Source organism: Trachemys scripta, chromosome 2 (assembly GCF_013100865.1).
Source record: "Trachemys scripta elegans isolate TJP31775 chromosome 2, CAS_Tse_1.0, whole genome shotgun sequence".
In the NCBI taxonomy this organism is placed as follows: domain Eukaryota; kingdom Metazoa; phylum Chordata; order Testudines; family Emydidae; genus Trachemys; species Trachemys scripta.
The window spans coordinates 228,901,783-228,921,376 of record NC_048299.1 but is presented as its reverse complement, the minus strand read 5'-3'; positions in this window follow the sequence as shown (position 1 = coordinate 228,921,376).

Genomic DNA, 19,594 nt, shown 5'->3' with positions numbered 1-19,594 from the left:
GGTCTCCATCAGCCTCAGTTACTACTTGCAGAATGATCAACATACCTGCAGTCCCAATTTCCCCCAAAATGATCTGCCCTGACATGTCCAGCCCTTTCCTGGAACAGAGAATTAATAAGGTTTGTTGCTCCTTTAGAGAGACAAAAAGCACAACTTATTACTTTAACTGGAGCATTGCATCAATTCAAACATAGCACTGGGTGGGTTTAGATTAAAAGCAAAACTTGTTGATTTAATCAGAGAGGTTAAGTGAATACAAGAGATAAAGACAAAAGTGGTTACGAGCAAATAAAAGTAAAATACACATTCTAGTGGCTAAGACTAACAAGCTACAGCCTTGGTTCAAGGTGAATTTCTTACCAATCTCTTTTTTTCTCCTGACTTAGTTAGGACCTTCTAGAGAAGCACAAGGTGCTGGTTTCCCTCCTCATCCTAAGTGAAAAGTTTTTGCCTAAGCAGGTTTCTCATATATATTTTCAGTTCCCAGAGATTCCAAACCCATTGGTTGAAGGGTCCCTCTTTCTCAGGCTGCAAGAACTCTGTTCCCTTGTATCTATCCCATCATGGATGCCAAGATTGCCTCTTCTTATATCTTCCCAAATTCAATATTTTGTCCCCAGATTCAGGATGGCCTCATGCTGTTCTTCCGTTTCTGGGGGCTTCCCATCCCCCTGATGATTTGGACGTAAATAAGACTTCCATTATTTTTGGTCACACCTTGCCTTGCTTAATTTCATTATAGATAGCTCCCTTCCCTCCTGTTTGGGGGGAAAAAACTGTTTATCTGTGTTTGGTCAAAGACTTTAAAGCATATATTATTAAATATCCATTATTTCTCAAATATATCTCACTGTAAAATGTGTACATTCGTACTATTAGTCACTAGTGTGTCATTAGCTTTCATAAAATACCTTACTCGATACATTTATAATATAGTAATATTGTATACAATCAGTTGATTCAGTCACTTATCACTTGAGGTTCAGACCCCCACAAGAGGCTTCTCCCCCCACTCACTCAGTTGATGGGTTTGTTTACCTTTTATGTAAATATACCTTCACTGTGTCTGCCCAACAACCAGCAGGCTACTCAGACAAATACATTCCATTGTCTAAAGGCAGACTGTGCATATTTATTGCTTGCCAAACACATTAAGATCATAATGCTAGCACATATTTATAACTTTGTAAACATGCTGTATACAAAGTCACACAAAGATACTAATGATCAGTGACTTAGTTTTCTAGGGATCTTACATAACACCTTTTATATAAAGATTATAACTGTCAGATATAGTGAATATATCAGGCCTCACAGGAGTTGCTGACAGTAGTAAACCACTAAAGGGCTTCTCTGCCACACTATAACACAATTTAAAGATATAGATGCCATAGAACTTAATTTGGAAACCATAATTTCTGTTAAATTTACTGTCCCCCTGCAGCTTTATATCAATGGCTTCAAAGTTTATGTAGCTTCCATTAAATTTTGTTACTTTCACCTGAAGTTTGCAAAGTAATGATACAGCTACTAAATGAAGCTCTCTACAAAACAAAGAACATTCTAGATAGATGCTCTGCAATGAAGCATAGAGACACTTTAGGGAATAATACTTTCTATTTTCTAATAAAGTGTCAGAAGAATGAGACTCCTTCTATGGTTCTTTACCATTGTGAAATGACTTTTCACTAAGGGCAGGTCTTCACTACAGGGGGGGGTCGATTTAATATACGCAAATTCAGCTACGCAAATAGCGTAGCTGAATTCGACCTATCGGAGCCGATTTACCCCGCTGTGAGGACAGCGGCAAAATCGACCTCCGCGGCTCCCTGTCGACGGCGCTTACTCCCACCTCTGCTGGTGGAGTAAGAGCATTGATTCAGGGATCGATTGTCGCGTCCTGACGAGACACGATAATTCGATCCCCGAGAGATCGATTTCTACCCGCCAATTCAGGAGGGTAGTGTAGACCTAGCCTAAGATAGAATAGAAAGAATCAGTTTTCAAAGGCAGCCCCTTCCTTTGCTTCAGATTGATTTCCAGGGAGAGTGTGGGAAAGCAGCACCAGAGAGCACTGGAAAGAAAAAGTCCAACAGGAAAGACAAAAGCTGCCAAACCTGTCCTCAAAACAAGGAAGTTTTTACACTAAGGGGTGGGGTTGCCTTCAATAGCAGGGGATTGGGCTCAGTGACCCAGGAGGTCCCTTTAATCCTATGTTCATTTAGAGCTAGTTGGAAAATGCCAATTATTCTTCCCACATGAACACTCAGAAAATAATTTTATTTTTCTGCAAAAAAAAAAAAAAAAAGTGTTTCAGTTTTTCAATTCAGAACTGAAACACAAAACATTTTTCTTTTTGAAAAATTTTTGGTTAACATTTTTGTTTTTGAAGATTGAAAGTTACCCCCCAAAATTGGTTATTCATTGAAAAGCCAGAAAAAATTGTTAAAAATAAATTGTTGTTTTCCTGTAAACATTTTCATTTTGACAAAAAACCATTTTTCAGTCAATTAAAAACATTTCTACCAGCTGTAGGAGGTATTTGGTGTTTACTTTGCAGCCACTTGGGGCTGCCCATCAGTGTGCCTACCATTCTGTGCACTCCAGCTTCCATCATAATCCCTTGTATAACATGCTGGGAAGCAAAATATGGCAACAGGGAATATGTTGCAAGGGAATAGAAGATGGCAGTAGCAGTCTCTTTGCCAGATGCCCATATAGTGGTAAGGTTCATCTACACGGGAAAGTTACACAAATATAAGGTAGGGTGTGAATTTAAAGTCACTATATTTACTGGTATAAGTCACCTTCTGGTTTAGTTTGTTGTTTTAAAGTAGTTTAAGGTAAGCTGAAAATGTCACTTTTTTCAGATTTTTTTTTAAAGTGTCCTCACACGTTATACCAATGTAACTATAGCTGTTTAACTATGCCAGTATAACTGGAAAAATCTCCTGAGAACCGCTATGCCAGAGAACAGCTACTCAAAAAGGTGGGTGAGAAGAGAGGTAGAACCACCAATAACTTGGAGGAGGAGTTTGGAGAAACAGGAAAGATGGAGAATCCAGAAACTTGGTGACAATAAGAAGAGGGCACATGGATGAGGATTGATATTTGGGAGAGTGAATGGTGTGGTAGGGCCATTCAAGTATTGTAATGTCACTTGGTGCTTAGAGTGCCATCTGAATACTGTTATGGTCTCTGGTATTCTACTACTTTGTCATGTTTCAGCTAATTAGTTAATCATACAGCACTTTTAGAATGTAAAGCATTATGTAAGTTTCAACTAGCAATGCTAGTGCACTAACATTTTACTACTCTATTTTTAAATTGAGTCTTAAAGTTCTTTTCTTTGGACATAGAATTTTAAATTGAATAACCACTAATGCTATTTTAACTATAACAGATTTATTTTTTGTTCTATGAAAGATTTCAGCTTTTATACAGTTTGTAATAAAACAACCATATTTTTGGTTTCCTGAAACCTTTTTAGAGATTTATCTTGCCATATTGGCAAATGATTTTGCTTACATTGGAATATACTTATTTACTTTTACCATTCACATTAAGAAGGCTATTTTTGCTGTGTACACACAGTTTGTAGTTTTGATTATACTTTCATTGAGCCTGCCAAAAACAAAATCTAAATTAAATTAGATTGCTTCATATCTAAATAAAATATGGAAGTCTCACCTACAGGGACAGAAATAATTGCAAATAATTCAGACTAGCCCTTTAAAAAGCCCCAAGCTATTCAGTGTGCTAACAGTCAAAGATGCACTCAAATGACTCCAAAGGAAGTGGTAAGCAGATGAATCTTTCAGATGAGGAAGGAGAGAGAGAGAGAGAGAGAGAGAGAGTGTGTGTGTACCATTCCTAAAGCACTGTTACCAAGCAGGAGTCTGTAATAGGAAGTATAGGACCTAAGTTTCTTTCATACCAGTGAAGTCAATGGAATCACTTCACTGTAAAACAAATGTAAATGAGAGCAAGACCTCAAGAAGCAGAGTGCAAGGAAAAAGGGGAGTGGGGGTGGTCTCCTACATAGCAATTAATGCTACTGGTGTATCACATAGCAAGCTAAGAAGTCAGCCTGGCTTATATATGTTTAAATTATTCTTTGAGCCTTGAGAGCCCACTCAGGTCATATTTTTCTAAACAGCTAGAACTCTTCCTCACCCCTTTTGTTTTCCTAAAAAGAAAGCTGAGATTCACACAGTCACTTGACTTGAGAAGCTGGGGCTTAAGGAGAATGCCAAATACCAGCAGATTTGCAGTCAGATTGCTAGAACTGGCAACACTTAACCTACAAACTGTCAGCATTGGAATTACCTCCTGAAATTAGAGCAAGCTCCTGATTTCTAACTTGGGGCAATCTTCTGATTATAAAAAGCTTCCAGGATGTACTGAACTCTCAAATTGAAGAGAGTCTCTTAGGGCTGGAACTGGCTTCTGTCTCAGCTGAACTCCCAAACTGAAATGAGCGCCACCAGACTAGAGTAGCAGGTGCTGTAGTCCCTTAGCCCCACCCCAGCCAGCCCCCTTTACTTGACTCAAAATAGAATCTCATCTCCAGCAGCAGACACTGCAGCTTCTCCTAGCTCCAAGATAACATCACTACTGTGTTCCCCAAACCTCTATCATTTCAAAACAAGTTCAACTCAAAAGAGGAAAATTGAGATCAACCCTGCACACATTGCAGTCAGCTTCTACTTTCCTGTCTCTCCTTGGGACTCAATAGAGAACCTTGATATAAATAACAGTCATACAGTTCATGGCCAGGAAGGACCACCAGATCATCTAGTTTGACCTGCTATGTATCACAGGCCACCACCTAGTACCCACACACTTAAGCCCAACAGCTGAAGTTAGTCTGCTGTGGGCTGTAATACTTTGCTCTAAATCAGTGGTGGGCAACCTGTGGCCAATAGGCTGCACGTGGCCCGTCAGGGTAATCCGCTGCCGGGCCATGAGAAAGTTCACATTGACCGTCCGCAGGCATGGCCACCTGCAGCCTGCCGCAGATTGCCCACCACTGCTCTAAACTGTTCATGTGTGGCAGGCATAGAATAGGAGGAATAGAGGTGTACCAATGCTCTAACCCCCTTGCAATGGCAGGGAATTGATGATGAGAGATATACCCAGATAATCCCGGCAAGAAGCCTGCACTCCACCCAGCAGAGGAAAGCAAACCCCACTCTCTCAAGGTCACACCAATCTGATCCAGGGAAATTCCTTCCTGAACCCACATATGGGGATCAGTTAGATCTGAACATGTGAGCAAGAACCAGCCAGCCAAGCACCTGAGAGAGAGGAAATGCTCAGTACCGCTCCTGAGCGCCAGCCCACCCCATCCAGTGTCCCATCTCTGAGGAAAAAAAAAACACAAAAAAAACCAGAAGACATTGGGGGCAGGAAGCAATTCCTTCCTGACCCCTGCAACGTGATTGGCTGAAGCATGAAATTTGAGGAATTTTAGACATGAACCAGAAGGGACTCTCAGGCTGCCGAGCCCTGCCCACTACCATCACAAGCAACCCCATCATGCAACTCATAAATTTATTAATCTCTCTCAAAATATGTTAGATTTGTGAAAGGCTTAAATGGGTATCAGTCAGATTAGCAAAACATGTCCAGATAATATCCATCTGCATTTTTAAAAGGAAGTGTATAAGGAATTCCATGAATTCATTACTATTTAAAAGTTCACTAGATTGAGGAAAGATGTGTGCGGATTGAGAACAGGCATCTCTCTTTTAAAACGGGATCAAGAAACAAGTCATGGGTTTATTCTACTCACCCTGATATCAATAGCAAATCTCTCAGTTTGATCTATAGTTTCCTGTTGTGTTCCTCATAAATATTCACTTCAGAGCACTCTCCTAGCATCTGGGATGCTATTGGGCCAAGCAAAATACAATCAGAAACTCAAACATCAATCCCTTTTGTCTGTGAAATAATAAAAACAGTTCCAATTAGCTTGTTACATACTGCTCTAAACAATTGGCCTTCTACGTCATCCATGATTTTTATGCTTTGTAGGTTAAATCTTGGCCTAGTGATTAGAGAAAAAGAACCAGGCTCTATGCCAGGGGCACTGCAGGGACCAGCAAAAGGAATTCTTCGCCACAGGCAGAGAAAAGACAGCAGAATTGCTGCATTGTGCAGCCCTGATACTGCAGTAATGCCTACAATTCCTGTCCCATATGCTGAAAATCCAATTCTCCGCCACGTCATTCCCAAACATCTCCACGGATGGAATTCTCAAAGAGCTGTCCTCCATGGCACTCTGTGTCCCCATACATTTATGCAGAAATCATTTGTTTCACCAACAACAAAATTTGAAAAATACTTACTGTCACGGTGCCAAGAGTGGTTTACAGCTGAGAAAGCCCAAGCGTGGGACAGACTGCCAGAAAATAGAGCAGACACCCCAAACTGGTGACATAGTCTATCATTAGATTTCACCATGCCAGTAATAAAAGGGTACTCTTAGATCACTATACTAATTTACCACAGAGTACAGACCGTCCCCTGGACATTCCGGCCTCTGCTTACCATCCAGACAAACTGGACTTCTGTGACATAAGGTTATTAAAACCAAAAACACCACACATTAGGTTCTTCCAGTCCCAAAAGATCAGTCACTCACTCCAGGTCACTGGATATTTCAGGATCTCACCAAAAATAACACTGTTAGCCAATCCATAGTATCTAAAAAGCTAAAGATTTATTAAGAAAATGAAAGTTAAGAGATTGAAGCAAACAACATATATTAAAGGTTGTAGTCCAGGTGATCACTCAGATGTAGAGTCTTTTCATAAATCCTTCAGGGGATTTCCCAAAGTAAACTTTTGGGGATCTCACTCCAATGGCTTGAAACTCTTCCTGTTTAGAGTTCAGCAGATTAGAGATTAAAAAAAGAATCCTTCCCAAAGCCCCTTTTATAGTTGAAACAGGCTTGGTGAGTGTTGCTAGCACAGCATGGGTTTTCCTCTGGGGAAGAATAGGTAATCCAGTGTGTGATCTTCCATTGTTAGACAAAGGACCCTTGCTTTGAAGTAACTACCTACTTCCCATGCATACACAAATAATTCATTTATACTGATTTACATTAGGCAATTGCCAGTCCTTCATTAAAACTGGTTTGGACAATACAGGAAAGATTCTTTAGTTTCATGCAGTGTATACTCATCTTTGATCTTAAGACTAATTGAGTACAGGATACAGACAGAAGTCAACATACAAACAACATTTCCCTTGATTTCTTATCAACACAATGTGTGTTAATTGTCAGCCCAATGAACATCTCTTTAATATCCACACACAGTAAATTATGCTGATTGGAATTGCAGTGCCTCTCCATATGCCTGTAAGGGTCATATTCAGGTGATCTGGCCTGTTAGTTTTAACCTGAGTTGGTTTGCCAGCATCACACTTACACAATCTATTTAAAGAAAATCTCATTCACTGTTTGCATCCTATATCCCCACACTGAATGGGACAAGACAATAAGACCTGCTTACCTTGCAACGACTATGCATGACCAGTAAGTGAACCATGGATACTGGGCACAAGAAATCACATAATCCGTAATTTGTAGATGACAGTTTATGAAGCCCAATGAAAGTTCCTATAACTGAGCCCACTCATCACTTGGTGCCCCCTCATGACCAGGGACAGAATAGTACCTCCTGTTGACAGTTGCCATGTTGGTTTCTCTTTCAGGTAACTTGGTCCTCCAACCTTTAGGCCACCCCTTCCGAGGTCCTAAATGTCCAAACTGAAGTCCAAAACTGCCTTTAACAGAAACAAAAAGATTGTCTCTCTGGGCTCTTCCTCAGCCTAATCCTCAGTTCAGTCTGCTGGGCTCAACTACCCTTGTATGGAGCCAGTAAGGGATCCCAGTCCCATCCTCAAGTCTGGGTTCAGCCCAGGGTCTTTCACTACACAGCTAGGTCAGATCCTTTAACCATATTTCAATTTTCCCTGGGCTACTTCCTACCTTGCCATTTTACTTCCCCTCCAGGTCTCCCAAACTCTTCTCCAGTTAGTCAGAGTCTCTACCAGGCCTCCCTGCCTCATCACTGTCTCCTTACATGGTCAGGGTGCCTGCCTGGAGAACTTGCCTCCTAGCTCTTTGCTTGCTTGCGTGCTTGCCTCCCGTTCCTGTTCCCATTCCACACTACTGACTCAGCGCCCTGCAACTTTTTCCCTAGCTGGACACTTGCAGCACTTAAATCTAGCTTCCTTTATACAGGAGTCACCTGATTCCTCACGGGAATGGCTTGTCCTTTAATCACGTTTGGCTTAGGCCCAGTCTCTCCACCCCAAGGGCAAGCCATCCTGTTACAGTTCCTTTAAAGAGATCTTGTCATTATTTGTTCTCTTTTGGAATGTTGTATTTTTAAAAACCAAGGGCCAGACCCTAAGCTGGTCTAAACGAGCCAATCTCCATGCCTGTTTACACCATCTGAAAATATGGCATCAGTTCTTGAGAAATTAATCAGTGTTTTTAAATTTAAATGAAAGCCAGGCTCCCTTATTAACATACAGACAATATGGAAGCAAATGTGCTGAATTAGAATGGTATTTTTAAATACTTCAGAGACCAATTCCATACTGTGTTCCTAGAAAAATTTCCTGGTCTTTTTCATGTGTCTTTGATCCATGCCAAGGATACAATTCCCCAATCATTCCACCACAGTGTCTGTCTAGTGTAATTTGCTCCATCAAGTGCTATCCAATAAATAAAGCAAAGTAAAGGGAATTTTGTTACATTAGTTCATTCATCATATTCCTGACGCTTTCATTGTATCTAAAATGGTTGTTTACAGAGCCAGTTTAGAAAGGGTTCACTCTCTGTGGATTTTCACCTCCTATCTTGGTGCTCCAAAGACTCCTCACTTTTACTCTGTCTTTTACTCCCTAAAGCCATTGGGCCAAATCTGCAACTGATGTAAATTAGCATAAATAAAGCTATGCAGGGTTTTAATTGGAGAAAATAGTAGTGGAAGTCTCCGAGGCTCTGGCCACTTGAAACGTCAAAATGAGATGTCACTTACAGCAGATAGTGAAGATTTCCACACTACATGCTGGTCTTCACTGGGTTCTCCTTCAACAGGGTTCTGATAATCCAGCTGTGAATACCCGTGTAAGGCACAGGCATGACCAGCACATGCTTAAGTCCCTTTGTGGTACATTGCAAAGCCTAAGTCCCTTTGTGGATCCCACGCCTACCCTCTCTGTGCCATCTCTAAAATGGGGATGATGATGCTTCCCTACCTCATAGGGGATAAATCCATTAAAGAATGTGAAGAGCTTTGAGATCTACTGATGAAGAAATAGGCATTCTGAGTCTGCAGCCAGCCTCCAGCAGAAGGAAGAGCAGCAACCACTACTTCCAGGGATGAAACTCTCAGGCCCCACACTGACCACTATGGCAGACTAATCTAATGTAGGGGGATGACACTAAGATTCCAACTGGTTTGTACAGGATTAGAATATCCTTATAAGATGTGGATGCCCCTCTGGGCAATATGGGATTGGATCCTCCTTCAAAGAGTTCAGAGGTCCTCTGGGCTTCATTCCTCCCCTCAGGCCTTTTGAGTCCATGGGGGAAAAATGTTGGTCTTCTCCCAAATACCATCCATTTGTGGCAGCAAGATGAGATGTCACTCATGGTGCATATCTGTGATCCTCCCAGTCCTTTCTTACATGCTTTGAAAACAGTGAAATGGTTAACTATATTGACATATTTGGGTACCTAAATTAATACCTATTGAGATGAATGGACAATTCACTCCCTCAGAGCTACAATACAGTATAATACGTGATTTGTTAAACTTCATTGTGCATGAACATTTCCATTTTCTTTAGTTGTTCTACTCTGCAGTAGGTTCCCCTTTTTATCACACTTTTTCATACCTGATCATGGAACTGAAGAGTTCCCCCCCCCCTCTTTTTGATGTCATATGAATATGACTGAGCCCTGCAAGGAGTCTGCCATCCCTCTAGCCCTGCTGAGCTGAGTAGTAACTCTCAAGATTTTCTTTCACTTTATAACTCCCACCTCTGACTAAGAGGAAGATAGGCATTTATGCTCTTGCTGAGACTCAAAGCAGATGGGCTAGGTGGGAGGAGGGACACTACTGCTATTTCAGAGTCATATCTATGAGGCCACATGAGGTATGAGAGTGACAGTAGGATAGCAGCTTCAACTGTATAGGTTTCAGAGTGGTAGCCGTATTACTGAGTAGCTCCAAGGTCAAACCCACAAGATATACTGCTTCACCACTTTGGTGCTGTTGTCAGCTGAATGATGCCATGTAGCCAGCAGATTTAGAGAAATTAAATTATTTCCTCTTCCTGGGTTTGCTGGGAGCACAAACTTGATTTCCCATCAATAGATTATCTTCCCAGTTGTGAGGTGAATGCAAAATTCACAAAAACTTACAATCTGTAAAATCTCTCAACTCTTGTTGCTAGTAAGCAATCTGATTTACACTACTGAAACCGTCGCAGCTGGGAGTTTATACATGTGGGGCATATCATGGGTTTTTGCTAACTAATGAGCTGGTAGAAAAAATAGTGATCTGTGGCTTGTAAGGATGGCTTTTTTCATGAACATGGCTTGTAAAGGACAAACAAAGGGTACAGGGCTGAGTTTAGTGGACTAGTGGGCAATTAATTCATTTTTAATTCTTGAGAATTGAATAAAATAAAAATTACCTTGGCACCTTTATAGTTATCAAACTTATGTGGAGAACTATTTATGTCCTCCAGGCAGAAACAGACCCAGGTGACGGCCCTGTATAGAAAACCTCACAAAATAATTCAAGAAATATATTTATAACGGTCTAAACAACCCTGGTAACAACTGCGGCAAAAAAAACCCACCTTCAGTTTACTAGGGAATTTTGCCCCTTCTTCTGTGTGAGCATTTGTCCACATTGATCCACACATTCATCATCTCCAGACTGGGGTACTGTAACACTGTCCCTGGAGCTGAAAGAAGTCCAGCTGTTGCAGAATGCAGCTGGCCACTTCCACAGTGGCTTTGGTTGCATGAGCTGGTAGTGTAGTTCTAGATCAGTGGCAGCTCCCAAACATAGAGCTGCTCCTATGGGTATGTCTACACACCAACTAGACACCCATGGCTGGCCTGTGCCAGCCGACTCAGGCCGGTGGGGCTCAGTTTCTGGGGCTGTTTCATTGTTGTGTAGATTTCCAAACTTGGGCCAGAGCCCAGGCTCTAGGACTCTGGATTCCAGAGCTTGGGCTCCAGCCTGAGCCTAGAAGTCTACACAGCAATGAAACAGCCCCGCAGCCCAAACCCCATGAGCATGAGTTGGCTGGTACGGGCCAGCTGCAGGTTTTTCTTTGCTGTGTACATACCCTTAGAGACACAATCCAACCATAAAGGTCCCGACTTATTATTTACAAAAGTGTATGTGTTATTGCAGGCTAGGATTATCCCCAATCAATGTTGTGAGCCATGTTTTCAAATCAGCCTTGACCCAGCCTCCTGACACTGTGCATAGAAAGGTTACATTTACACACAAGAATTGAATAGACATCCAGTTAAGTGATTTGCCTGCACAAATGACAAGTCTCCTGGACAAAATTTGCATATGGAGTATTGGTGCCTCTAATTGAAAGTTAAAATCACCTCAGCATAACATTCCAACATAACTAAAGTCCAACAATATCTTTCAATAAACTCATATCTGGCAACCCGGAAAATTACAGTTGAAAACCACCCTTCTACTACAACATTCAATTTCCACTTGATTCTCCTGTTTTCAAATATCTAGAAGAAAACCTGCATATTCCAGCATGCCCTGAAGGTCATTAGATTTGGACTAGTAGCCAGAAACTTTTAGCATCGTAAGATTCATCTTTTTTATTACTTATTATTTGAATTACAGTAACACCTAGGGGCCTCAGTCATGGATCATGGGTACAGCACCTAGTACCCATTGTACTAGGTGCTGTACAAACACAGAACATCTGTTTTCGAATACATCATAGCATCCTTCTCAGTAGATAAGAGGCATTTTTCTTATTCTTGGAGCCCCCAGTTAAATTAGCCTTCAGCATATGTTCTTGCCCTTCTAATTAAAGGCCTGATCCCATGACATGCACTAGGAATTAAGGATGATTAGTACACTGCAGGAGGTGCTCAGTACTTCAATGGAACATGCCTTATTTTCTTACATGAGTCAAATTAGCAGTCGGGGTAAAACAGACTTTCTGGGCATCATAGATCTCAGTTTATAGAGCTGGTTCTCAGTTGCAGCTTCGCCATAGTCTAACACAAAACTGCAGCTGAATGCCTTCCAAGAGTGGAGATTATGTTTTTCCTTCGTTAGATCATGACAGCATATTTGGGGGAGGTGGGTGATTAGGATCCTCATGAAAACTACAAATTGAAATTGAAGTTTTGCTAGTGCTAAATTAAGCTGGAAATTTTAATAGTCATAAGAACATAAGAACGGCCGTACTGGATCAGATCAAAGGTCCATCCAACCCTGTATCTTGTCTACTGACAGTGGCCAATTCCAGGTGCTCCAGAGGGAGCGAACCTAACAGGTAATGATCAAGTGATCTCTCTCCTGCCATCCATCACCACCCTCTGACAAACAGAGTCTAGGGACACCATTCCTTACCCATCCTTATTGTTTACTAGGTGCCAAATAGCATATCCTCAGATCTTATGCTCATCATACTCTAGGTATGATTTCATCATTCCTAGCACAGGTCTTTCCACATTGCTGAAACAACTGACTTGAAACTAATGGGAAATTTCCCCTAAACCATGTTGACGTTGTCCCGGGTGTCTTACATAGCTGCGTCTGAAGCTTCCAATGACTAGTGCCAATTGATCTTACATCAGTGTTTAGCCATAATGTCAAATTTATTAAAATCATTGACAGATAATCCATAGACCATAGAATATATTTTACATACCATACTTGAACCCTGATGACAGGGCAAGGCTTTATCCTAACCCCACTGTCAAGTGATTGCTTTATAAAAAATGCAGAGTGATCTAATTTAGCCCATAATTCTTACTAGATGAATGAGAGGGGATCAGAGTATTTCACTAAGCCATTTCTTTAGCTGTTGGATCAATTATAGCTGTGCCAGGGTAGGAATATCACCTCCAGTGCAGCAAGCACTAAATCAACTCATACAATACCAATCTTTGTGCACTGAATTGGGCTAAATCCAAAACTCTGAGATTAAGTCCTTTTGCATAAAACGATTGCTCTGTTTCTGTGCTTAAAGCAGCCTGCTGCCCAAAAAGGTTTTGGAGCTGTTCTGACACAATAATAGAAATGTTTTTTCAGAAGACATGATCTTTCAAAAGAAAACAAAAACTCAAAACCCCAGAAACAGATGGATTTTAACAGATAAACAAGGAATGAAGACTGGGGACTAAAGAGAGATTTATTTAGTGAATGCTTCTGATTTATCTTTGAGATGCCATACAGTAGCAGCAATTCATGACAAATCAGAAACAATTTGCTATTTACAGTGTTGTGAGGGGGAAGTAACCTTAAGTAAATAATTAAACAACTGAAGTACTAGCTTTTCAAACTCTAGGTTAAATTTGAAAGGCTAGAAGTCTCTGCAGCAGTTTTTGTTTCTTTGCTAATGTTTGCAAAATATAACACCAAAACTTAAAATAAAGTAAGGGTTGTCTATACAATGCAGTACTGCATGTCAAGTGGGGTATGGATTCTAATACACACCAATGTGTCAAACACCAACTAGCCCATGTAGACCCTGCTGGCATGCATGAGAAGTTCCCTAGTGCATATTAACATAGTTCTGCTTGAAATGGTACTATGGTAAAGTGCACTAGGGAACTTTTTCTGCACATCAGCAAGGTCTACATGGGCCAGTTAGTGTGCAACACATTGGTGAGAACTAAAATTCACACCCCATTGATATGCACTATTGCACCAGGTAGACCAGCCCTAATATTGCTAAAAAACCTTGCAGAATCTTTCAATCCTTGCAAATGCTATATAATATATAGACGCAAGTTAATTTAATATAATTTGAATGAGTATTTAAGATATTTTCCCTGAAATCCATTTAAGTCTAGACCCTTATTGAGGACATTGTTTCATAAACAAAGTCTGTAGTACAGTATGTACAAATCCTTGTGACATCTGTGGTGAAGTAGATAAGCCGCTCACCGGCACGGAGTTAAAGTTAAAGTGAGCCTTTGGGCCCAGCTAGCCCCTCCCTGTTATACCTGCAGCCAATGCCAGGCCTGGAGGGGAGAGAAAAGGAGGGAGCCTGGCTCAGTTCAGGGCTGACTGGCAAAGAGGCAGGAGCTAGCTGCCTCCCTACCTGAGAGGAAGGATCACCAGGTCAGCAACCAGGAACCAAGCAGCATCTTCCTGGCCAAAGGAGACTGAGAAAGATGCCTAGGAACACTCAGCCTAGGAGGAACCCGGGTGACTGAAGCTCGGAGAACTTGTGAGGTTCCAACACTGCCAAACTTATGGCTGCCTTGCCTAGAGGAACCTGGGACTGTAGTAGAATGCAGACAAGCCACCACAGGAACTTGAACTATACAGGCCATGCCCAAACTACAACCATTAGGCTGCCTGGTCCTCCAAACCCCCATTACAACGTCATTTGTAGTGTTTCATGAATACAGCTTTGTTAGATATTGTCTAAAAACCAATCCACATGTAATTATTATCCAGGGTTTTCTGAACCCAAAGAAGTAGTAGCATAACTGTTTCTCTCCAGGTGGTGACAGGATTAAATCAATGAGGACACAGCTTCTCCGTCTGATAAATGATTGATACAAACCAGAATGCCTTACCTAAAACTACTTTTTATTAGGTCTTAAGCACACACGCATATATGCTGTAGCAGTAGGTTTAGAGCGTTCCAAACATTTATATTTACCCAAAGTCTAAAATGGTTTTGAGTGATCAGCAACCAGCCTTCCGGGGCCCTCCTTTCATCCAGCTGCTGGGGAGTACAGGTGTCAGCTCCTTCCCCAAAGAAAAACTTCCTTGAATTGCTCCAAAGTGTATCCTTTTCCTTAATCTTTTATAGCTAACTTAAACAAAGCACCAGAGGGGTAGCCGTGTTCTTGCATCTGAAGAAGTGAGGTTCTTACCCACGAAAGCTTATGCTCCCAATACTTCTGTTAGTCTTAAAGGTGCCACAGGACCCTCTGTTGCTTTAAACAAAGCACATAATTCATAATGACTCCTATTGGGTCACCATTATAACCCCAATAGGCCATCAATTCTCCTAGTTTCAGCAAACTATTCATTATCTCTTATCATCAAAGCATTTCTAGTATTTCTAGTCATAACAACAATGATACTTATACGTCAGGTTGACTGTCCAAATATTCCTTCCATTATCATGGTACGTTAACTCTCTGTCCCAGCCTCCCATTCTGATTAGCAGAACTGCAAACATGCAGCCGCACAGCCTTGCCTCTCAGGTCCTAAGATTATTCCTAGCTATGGGGTATTTGGTTCCAGCTAGCAGTGGCTATACACACAAAAACGGCTGACCTGGGGTTACATGCAGTAATATTACATATCAAGACCTGGGGTTACATGCAGTAACATTAAATTGTGGGGTTACACTCCCTTCCTTGCAGCTCACATATTTTTAATATTAAGATCTATACACATGTACACAACCAGTTTATTGGGTTGCTAGTGAGGCCCAGCATGGGCTTAAGGTTCTCGACCGAGACTGAGAAATAATCTTCTCACTGGCACTCTCAGTTTTCATTTTGCCTTGTTAGAGACCAGACCTCATGTAAATTCCCTTGTAACTGATAAATTCCTTCTGCAACTGATTGATCTTCCTCCAGATCCAGCATGTCAGTGCCAGGAACAAAACAACCACCAATATCTGAAAGACCAAAACTACCACAATTGGATGTAAAGCCAGATTAAAAATCTGTGGGGGCCCATCCCAACATGACTCCTACCATTTGTGTTCCAAATCTTTGCTAACCCTCTCAATTACTTGTTTTAATTTTATTCGTAGAGTGATGGACAGTGATCAAGATTTTAAATGCTTTCTTTTTAGCAGCGTGTAAATAATTCCTTAAAACAGAATACTGAAGCAATATCTGTAAAACAATTACATTTATTACAATGGGTACAGGGATGATATTTGAATACAATGTGAATTTCACTTTTAATTGGCTATATTTCAGCTCAGGCACTTGAAATTTAAACTTGCATCCTTCAATAGCTACAATATAGCAAAAACATGTTGTGTTCATGGGGTTTATGAGGTACATGATATACTTAATTGTGAGCACTGGGCACCAGCTTTTAAGACATATGCGATTATCACCCACATATACAATCACAAATTTATTTTAAAATGGATTAATGGCATAATGACATTTTCCCTGTTATTTCTAAACACACATCCTGTGGCTGCAAGGTATTTTTGGTGCATTCATATCCAATCCCAGGTTCTTCTAAGCAGGCTCCCAATTCTACTCTCTTCTACCCTGGACCTCTTTTGTTACCCATACCCTGTGGCCTATGGGCTCCATCACTATTTGATTAACATAAAGGCCCAATGCTACAATGGGGGGAACCCACTTTATTTCTGCTTCTGACGTTAGTAAGACAAACACAGTGATTTTTCCAGACTCTGATAAAATTTACCACTTTTCCAACAGGATTGCAAATCTCTTTCTGTCTGGGTGGAATTTTTCCAAATAATGCTCCTAATTTCCAATGGGAGTATCTCACTCATACTATCTCGAATCATGTCCTTTACCACATCAGTAATTCACATCTGCATTTGCATGCATGCCAGAGCCAAGGAAACATTACTCTTGAGAGCACCAATAACCTTCAAGAGGTGGAGGTGGTCCTTTTCTTGGGTTTGCTCCTATTCCACCCCATCCTGAATGGAGCTTAGCTGATCTAATGATACCTTTAGGTGTTGCTACACTGCATTCATTTTATTCTCAACCACCTCCTCATTGATACTATTAAAAACCCCTACCCCTGTGCCAAATGTTCCCAATATGTCCCTTTTTGCTCAGTCCTTGCGGGATCTGGGAGCATCATGAACATTAATTCAATTTTTCCAACCCTCATATAACTTTTCAAAGTGGGTTTTTATTGCCAAGATGTTTGCTAAAGTAAAATCTACAATAACCTTTTTCAGGGTGTGGGTTCGATTAATTACCAGTTGCTTCTTTACATTGGTTTGAACTACATATGCCTCAACCAAATTAATTACAGATGGTTCCAAAATCCACACTTCTATACCTTTTACTCCATGGGGTGGGTCTCTGCTGGAGCCATTTTCCTGTTGGGCCTGGGGTGGAGGGAAGGGGTTGTCCCGGGCCCCGCACCCTCCTAGGGACGGCCTTGCTTATACAAATGGGAGCATTCTAATCAAGGAACTGAGGACCTTCCAACCTTTTGGAAGCAACCAGAGACTTGACTTAAGCCAGCAGTTTATTTAATCACTTCTTCAATCCTAATACAAGAACTTTGCAATTATTGTATGTGTTTGTTTCCTCTGACCATTTTAACTCTCCTCTTTCTTTTCTCTTACAAATAAACTTTTAGATATTAGCTACTAAAGGATTAGCAACAGCGTGATTATTGGGTAAGATCTGGGTTATATATTGACCTGGGTATGTGTCTGGTCCTTTGGGATCAGAAGAACCCTTTAGTTGATGGAATTGGTTTTAAATAACCACTCATCATTGTCTAGTATCTTTAGCCAATGTGGTGAGACTGAAGTTTATTTTTGTTACTGGTATGGTATATCTTATGGAAGAATAACCACCAGTTTTGAAGTATGTCTGCCCTATTTCTTAGCAGTTTGTCCTGAATCTGATCATCTCAGTTGTGATCCACTGAGGCACAGTGACACCTAGCAAAAACCATTCCAATCTGGGTAGCTTTCAATCCACTCCACTAACAAGTCTGCTCCCCCCTCTAGCCCCTTGTGTATACATGAGCATGGTGATATTGCCACCAAAGTGACAGGGATTCCATAGCCACCAGCATAGACCATTTGCAACCCAAATAAGTATACATTGCCAGTTCTCACACACATTCCCACACTAATATTTATCAAGTCCAAGCCTTTCAATTTTACTGAAGTGAGATCATATCCCTCCAGGGGACCTAAAAGAGTGATTTGTTCTTCTGGGATGTTGGGATAGGTAGTGATGTTGAGGGTATTGTTCACTTTACATTACACTGTTATCCATGGGAAGTTTCCCCATGCCTCGAACACAACAGGTTCCGGATTCACACCACCAAAGGAGCAGGTCTGCAATCAAAATTCCAGCAAAAGCAGCACACAGAAGTGGATCATCTCCAAGGTCTTCCAGCATCCACACAGTTAATAACCTAAAACGCAAAGCAGAACAAACCTTTCCTCTCTCTATATAGAAAGAGGTATCACTAGACATTTAAGCTAAACTTACTAACTTTTATTCCGAGCCATTAGGGTCTGAGTTCCTCTCCTCCCTCCCACTTTCTCTGGGAGGGGACTCTTGAACTTTTAACTGAGCTTTGAGCAACCACTTCGGGCTCAGCAAATTCATCAGCCCTCATCTGCTCAGGACTTGCTGGGGCTGAACACATGGCCATTATTAATGTTGCCGGTGAGTACATATTTTACTGGAGAGTGGGCAGTTTTCAGTAACAGAGGGGACAATCCAACCAGATACTCCCAGTGTTGCAAAGATCAAACTTGTGCCAAAACCTCCTTTTCACACAGAGTAAATCCCCTCTCTATTTCACGTAAAGCTTGGAGGCATATGCCACAGGGAAGAGGCATGTGCCATTTTCCTGACTCAGTTCAGCTCCCATCTTAGTAGTTTCCAGTTGCAGCACAAACGGCTGTTCCAACCGGAGACATGCTAAAGCTGGAGCCTGAACTAAGGCCTGTTTTAACTGGACCATGGCTTGCTGCTATTGAGAGTCCCAGTCTCACTCAGCTCCCTCCTTCAACAATTCATGCAGTGGGGCTGCCTCCTCTGAAAATCCCTCAATGAGATCTTGGGAGAAATTAATCATTCCCAGAAAGGATCTAAGAGCAGTTACATCTGTGGGAGCTCGAGTTTAAGGATCAGCTACACAGCCTGTTGGTCGGGGGAACACCCCTCCTATCCCAGAGGCACTCCAAGATAATTTACTTGTTGGGAGCACAACTGGGTTTTCTTTGGGCTTACTTTAAATCCAGTTTCCTGAATCTTTTGTAACACCCTGTCCAACACCTCCAGATTCTCTTCCTGGTCTAAGGATATCATCCACATAAGAAATCACACTGTCTCTTTCTGGCATCTCATCCCATATCTTGACTACATGGGAATGACAATTAATAGAGGCATTGATCCAGCCCAGGGGGACCCTGGCAAAACACAAATGCTTCTTTTAAATATGAATGCACATTTATAGTAACTGTGCCAATGCAAAGGGATACCAAAAAACATTGGTCAAATCTCAGATTAAAAAACACTGGGTCCCTTCTACAATGGAGGCCATCAGCAGGCTCACCTGATTAAGGAAGTGGAAATCAATTACCAGCCTCAAAG